Below are 7492 nucleotides of genomic sequence, written 5' to 3'. Positions count from 1 at the left end.
CTAACCACACAACAACTTTTTCTTGAGTTCAAGCCTGAGTTTATTGCACTTCTTTATTTCTTTTTTTTTTTTTTTCTGAAGCTGGAAACGGGGAGTTAGACTCCCGCAAGCGCCCGACCGGGATCCACCCGGCACACCCACCAGGGGGCGATGCTCGGCCCATCCGGGGCCGTCGCTCTGTTGCGACCAGAGCCACTCTAGCGCCTGAGGCAGAGGCCACGAAGCCATCTCCAGCGCCCGGGCCATCTTTGCTCCAATGGAGCCTTGGCTGCGGGAGGGGAAGAAAGAGACAGAGAGGAAGGAGAGGGGGAGGGGTGGAGAAGCAGATGGGTGCCTCTTCTGTGTGCCCTGGCCGGGAATCGAACCCGGAACTTCCACACGCCAGGCCGATGCTCTACCACTGAGCCAACTGGCCAGGGCGCCCTTATTTATTTCTTTATCATGGCAGCAGGATTTGATATGACATGTCTTTACGTGAGAAGGGTATCTATTTGCACAGTCCTTTGTTATAATCTTTTATTGTGTTTAAAGGGTATGGGGTGTGAGAGGAGAGATACGTGAAAGAGGGGAAAGAATAGTTAATAGACTCATACTAAGGAATAAAATAGTGGGATGACTTGGAGGGTAGGTCTCTGAAAACTAAGAAAAATTGATTTATCTGCTCAGAGATAGATAATCACTTATGATTTTCAGTGAGTTGTTAGGAAATGTGATATAAACTGCTAGTTAGCTACAATATGCCTTTTTATTTTATTGATTTAGAGTGATATCCTTGTGAAATGATGATGAGTAATTTTTATTTAAAACTTAGCAGTTCGAAGTGCTGCTCCTTCATCTCTTCCACATGACCGTTTCTCCCCCTATAGCCAATGTCTGTCCTCATGTGTTTTCCCCCATTGATTTGAGAGAGAGAGAGAGAGATCAACTTGTTCCACTTAGCTTTGCACTCATCAGTTGCTTCTCGTATGCGCTCTGACTGGGGATTGAACCCGTGACCTCAGCATACCAGGATAACGTTCTATCCATTACCTGGCTAGGGCCTGTCCTCACATGCTTTTAACTCTCAAACATAGTCATATACATCACTGAGATTTTGTATGTACTAGGCTCCCTGGCTACTACTCTTTTTCCAAATTAAAAAGAAACAAATAAAATAGTAAGTTCAATCACTGATAGCTGCAAGATAATGAGTTAGAACTTCAAAACTCTGGTGTCCAGATTGTTGCTGGGTCTGGACTTCTATTGTTATTTCTATAGGACTTGCTGTGGCTTTTCCTGTGAGTGAGATACAAGAGGAAATACCAAGAGTATCAGGCTTAGAATAATTTCTATTTTCCATGTGTTTTTCATCATTTATCAAAATAGGTATGGTCTCAGATTTTAGATTCTTTCAGGCATTTTTTTTATATGGTAACTTTTGAAAACTTGCTTTTAGTCCATAAAGAAGAGTCGCAAATGTACATGAAAGATCTAAGAGATTCAGAGAGATGCTGATAAGCTCTACCAAAAGGAATTGCGTTCAGTTTTGTTTCACCTGTGTAAGGGTGGTGGTTGAGGCCATGCAGGTTCTCACTGAATTTGGGAAGATGGTAGAGGAACTGCGGACCTGGAAAGTGTAGGGCCATACCCATTTACTGGAGGCTCGCAAAGATGGGTGTGGGAATAACCAAAGGAAAACCTGCTTTTTTCCAGTGAAGGGCAAGGCGTCAGGAAAACTGTCCCTCGCTGTGATGGGAGAGTGATCTGGATGAATTGCCCCTGAGGGAAAGCACCTGTAGCCTTACAGAGACCATACACATGTGGTTCTGCCATGTGCTCACACACTGATCAGACAAAGTGCTTACAGCCAGTAAACCAGCGAGCAAGCCTAACACAGCTGTTTTCCCCTCAACCTGGAAGTCCCATGCTTTTCTTCTTGTAATAGCTGTAGACAGCAGCTATCTTGTAATCCTGTAGAGTCCAGGGGTCTCAAACTCAGGCCCGCGAAGTTTGATTAGTCTGCGGGCCGCACAAAATTGGTGGGCGGGCCGCGAGTTTGAGACCCCTGCCAGATGTTAGAAAGCAGTGTTATAAATGAAAATAAAGACACGCATCATCTGCCTGTCAGACTGCATTATAATAAAAGTCTTTTTGGTTGACAGGGGTGGGGGGGAATAATGGATAATGCATAACAGTAAGTGTATTTCTCATGCATTAGACATCCATAAATTGCCTATCTTGAATATAAACTGTTGCCGTGAATTTTAAAATGCTTAAGATAAAAATAGAATAAAGCAGAGTTTAATCAATTCAAGTCTTATTTCTGTGTTATTTTCCACCAAAAAATATGCTCTAGGTTGCCAGAAAATTATCTAAAATTTTTTTCATGAACATTCTAAATATCCCTGAACTACATGCACTGTCTTGTTATTTCACATTTATAAATAGTTATGAGCTATCAAAAACTGCAGAGGTCCATGCCCTGGCTGGTTGGCTCAGCGGTAGAGCGTCGGCCTGGCGTGCAGGAGTCCCGGGTTCGATTCCCGGCCAGGGCACACAGGAGAGGCGCCCATTTGCTTCTCCACCCTCTCCTTCCTCTCTGTCTCTCTCTTCCCCTCCCGTAGCGAGGCTCCATTGGAGCAAAGATGGCCCTGGCGCTGGGGATGGCTGTGTGGCCTCTGCCTCAGGCGCTAGAATAGCTCTGGACGCAACAGAGCGACGCCCCCTGGTGGGCATGCTGGGTGGATCCCGGTCGGGCGCATACGGGAGTCTGTCTGACTGCCTCCCCGTTTCCAGCTTCGGGAAAAATGAAAAAAAAAAACAAAAAACTGCAGAGATCCAATTGTGTGCTATGTTAGTATGTTGAAGAACAGTGTGTGTGTGTGTGTGTGTGTGTGTGTGTGTGTGTGTAATTGAAGTCAATTGAACATGAGCAAAAGGGTCACAAAAAAATGGCTGCAGTAATGACTGAGACGTTTACTCAGGGCGCGATCAGTTTCCCCTGAAGCCAGGAACAATGTTCCTACCACTTCATTGCTGACCTAAATTAATTATTTCAGAATGCCCAGTGTAATGGCCTCTAGCCAAAAATTTCCTGTAAATGTAGATAGGCTCTCAGCCCATCCCTGATGCTCTAGAGAACTCTTCTTGGTTGTTGCCCATGCCAGGTGGCCGACTTTGGAGCCCAGGCTGAAGCTTCTTGGTCTAGTGCAGTGGTCGGCAAACTCATTAGTCAACAGAACCAAATATCAACAGTACAACGATTGAAATTTCTTTAGAGAGCCAAATTTTTTAAACTTAAACTATATAGGTAGGTACATTCCTTATCGAGGTAGTGCCCGCACGTGGTATTTTGTGGAAGAGCCACACTCAAGGGGCCAAAGAGCCTCATGTGGCTCGCAAGCTGCAGTTTGCCAACCAGGGCAACTGTGATATGTTCCTCCACAGTTTGGTGAGATTTATACATACATACTCCTAATTCTCTTTTTCTTAGTCTATGCTTTAACTAGCTCTTCCTCTATCACTCAGGCTGATGTTTCTTCATCTGGTGATGTTGTGTAGCTTATTGTTGTGTTGATTATTCTTCTTTATTCTACTTTACGTTATATAAATTCAAATCCCTTTTGATTTTGCCTTGATTACTTTTTAATTGTTATGAATCATAATAATTTCCCCCCTAAAATCCATTTGTAAGTAATTGCAGCTGTACCACATCTCCTGCAAAGCACACAGTACAACTGCAGAATTCTTCCCCCCAGAAACCACAATAGAGCCCTCCTGTGGCTAATTTAATCCAACAGATTTTCCTGGATCTTAGCAGAACAGCATATAAAGAAACAGTTTTACTGCAGCTATAGCCATGACATTGTGCTTTGGGTCTAAGAGCCTTGGGAATAAATAGCCCAATGGAAAATATCTATTTTCTTAGAAAGAGAAAATAAAGCCTCAAGAAAGAAGAAACAGTTTACGTTTTTATTTTGCAGTCTGCATCTGAAGCCATTCTCATCAATTTCGTGGTGGTGGTTTACCAAAAGGAAAGGCCTAGAATTTAGAAGCTATGTTAGTAGTCAGAAAACATATATACCTATGTCTGACCTGTGGTGCTGCAGTGGATAAAGCATTGACCTGGAACGCTGAGGTTGCTGATTTGAAACCCTGGGCTTGCCTAGTCAAGGCATGTATGGGAGTTGATGCTTCCTGTTCCTCCCCCTTCTCTCCCCTTCTTCCCTCTTCTCTCTCTCTGTTCTCTCTCTGAAAAATGAATAAATAAAATCTAAAAAAAGAAAAAAGAAAACATGTACCTATGAAAACCACCCATTTTTATAACTCAAATTTGCCAGATGTTAAATGAAGAAAGAATTTTCCATTTATCTAAAAATAATTTATCAGCAGGTTCTATAGATTGTTTCAGTCCCCTACCCACCCACCAGTTCACACATTGAAAACCTAATGCCCAATGTGATGGTATTAGCAGGTGGGGCCTCTGGGAGGTGATTAGGAATCAGTGTCCTTATAGAAGAGGCCCAGGAAAGACCCCTTGCCTCTTGTGCCATGTGAGATTACAATGAGAAGGCTGTTGTCCATGAGACAGCAGATTCTGGAGCAACATGGCTAGAAGAGTGGAGTGTGACAATGACTTACATAATTCATATGCCTGTCTTATCTGAATAACAGGAATACTAACTATATACTATGTCTACAGGACTCTTCGGTAGACTGTCAGCTCCAAAAATACAGCAACTGCATTATCTTGGTTTCTCCAGCACCTAACATACCGAATTTCCCTATTCATAAGACACTCCCATGTATAAGACACACCAAAATTTGAAAAAAAAATGTATTAATAAAGTTATCAAACTCATGTTTTATTCATCATAAAATTCATACAACTCATTACTGTCAAAACTCCCATCCATTAGCCTGTCCTCATCTGTGTCTGATGACGAATCACTGTCTTCATATCTTGCCTCATCCTCAGTTCCATCTTTGGCATTTGAAACGCCACAACCATTGTATAAGACTCACCCATTTTTAGACCCCAAATTTTTCGTAAAAGGGTGAGTCTCATACATGGGGAAATACAATATATATCAATAGTTCTGTTACATAGTTGGCACTTAACATATCAATCAACTCTGAACAAGAACTACAAGGCAAACCAAAGCTGGATTTCGGGGTCTCTTTAGGAATTGCAAATCCTGGGGATAGAGATTTGGGTAGAAATCCAACTGTGTTCCCAGGGAGAAAGGAAGGGTAGAGTTTATAAAGACAGAAAAAGACAGGTTTCCAAAGGGGTTACAAGTTGCTTTCAAAGAGTTGTGTTTGTTGCTGGCAAACGGAATTACACTAGGCTATACATGATTAACTGTCTATTGCTAGGTGAAAATATTATTTTTTACTATAGAGTTCAGTGGTGCAGTGCCAGTCCAGGAACTATATCAGGAGGTAAGCCCATTGGTTTCGCCCAGTTCTAAAGTTGTTTCACACGGAGAGCATGCTTTAGCTCAGCTTCCTAGGAGACTCTTGCTCCATTTTAGATTGCTCTCTTGACAATACCAACTCCATTTTGCTGTTTTTCTTTCACATAATAAATGTTCCAAATGAATAAATGACAATGCATGGAAGGAAGGATGAGTAATTATTTAATGATAGTGATTGCAATTCACTAGTGAAGATCAATCAATATTTATTATGTATTGCACATATTATGTGAAAGTTTGTACTTGAAGCTAGATTCCAAGAAATTGTGGTAGGACAAAAGTGAATTGGTGAATCAGCTGGACTTTTCATCCAATGTAAATGTGAAGATATGGGCCCCTTTGAAGACTTTTTAAGTTGTCGTTGGATCATCCAGCTAGTGCTAACTACAGGATCCATGATCTCAGGGATACTAATTAAGCATAGTTGGGCAGACCAAGAATAGTTTGGTCACTGTCTAATTGAGTGGTTTGCCATGGTCAAATGGTCACAGGCTCAGCTTCTGGTGTCAAAGGTTAATGCAATGGACCATCTGCAGTCATCAGTGCAGCAATCTGTGGGATCAGCTCTGCCTGAAGAAGCTACTGACTTTTATAACTTTTTTTAAAAAAAATTATTGATTTTAGAGAGGAAGAAAGAGGTACAGGAACATAGATCTGTTCCTGTAGGTGAATATAGATCTGTTCCTGTAGGTGCCCTAACCAGGGATTGAACCAGCAACCTCTGTGCTTTAGGACGATGCTCTATCAATCAAGCTATCCAGCCAGGGCTCTAACCTTGAGCTATATCATCTTAATATTTCATTTATTTTACTTGTCACTATATACTTCTGATAGCACATGTCTGAATTCTCATTCTTTAGAAATCCAGAGTCATGTCAGTGTACCTCCTTTACATACATTTTTATAAAAACATATATTTAAAATATCATGTAATTCTTTAATGGAAAGTCAAAGGTCCTGGCAATCACCAGTCACTTCTTCTGTTTTCATATGGAGAATTTTTTTTGATAAGTACACTGGCACCATTTTATTCATATCAGCAAAAATAGTTAAAATTAAAATATATATATATAATAAAAAAGAAGGAAGCCCTGGTTGGATAGCTTGGTTGGTTAGAGCACTGACCTTAGAAGCACAGAGGTTGCTGGTTCGATCCATGGTCACGGCACATACAGAATGGGTCCATGTTCCTGTCTCTCTCTCACTCTCTCATTCTCCCTTCCTCTCTGTTGGGCAAATGAGTTTATAAAATTTGTATTTTTTGAGTTTGCTCACTTTTAGTATTAAAAAATGGTGCTGGGCAGCGCCAGGTATGTGATCTGTGAAACTGCAAATTACCTTCCTGTTTGGGAAGGGCCATTGTCTTGCTAATGTTGGCAGGGAGAAAGAGAAAGAAGGAAGCCATGTTTGCAAAGTGAGAGCAGAGAGAATGCAAGGTGCTGAAGAAGAAGCCAGTTTGGGCAGAGAAGGGAGGAAGGGAGAAGGTATGCAGATGGGGAACCAGAGGTGAGGGGCTTTTGCGAGCTCTGCTAAGACTTGGGGGGACCTTTGATTCTAGGAGAAACCGGAGAAGATTCTCCTGGTTGTGGAACCGGAGAATGTGTCAGTGGCTTTGGGAGCCCTGAGTGTTTGCTCGTTGGCCAGTGTGTGTCTTGAATAAAGGAATGGCCCACCATTTTTTGGCTCCACTGTTTCTTTACCGTCTGCCCAAATCTAATGGGAACCTGCAAGTGCATGGCCACGACGATGGCTGTGACTATTGGCCTTACATTCTCTCTAAAAAAAATAAGTAAAATAAGGCAGATAGATACATTTTCAGAAAAGAGCCACTCCATCTTGAGAAAGAGGCATAGGACGTTCTCAGGGTGGCAGTGAGGAAGACACAAGGCCTCTGTAGACCCAAGGCCTCTGTTCAACATAGTGTCTCTCAAACTTTGTTGTGCCTAGGAATCGCTGAGGGATCTTGTTAAAATGCAGATTCTGAATCAATAAGTCTGGGTAGGGCTTAAGATTCAGAATTTTTACAGGCTCTC

Source organism: Saccopteryx leptura, chromosome 1 (assembly GCF_036850995.1).
Source record: "Saccopteryx leptura isolate mSacLep1 chromosome 1, mSacLep1_pri_phased_curated, whole genome shotgun sequence".
Taxonomy (NCBI): Eukaryota; Metazoa; Chordata; class Mammalia; order Chiroptera; family Emballonuridae; genus Saccopteryx; species Saccopteryx leptura.
Note: the sequence above shows the minus strand (reverse complement) of the source record.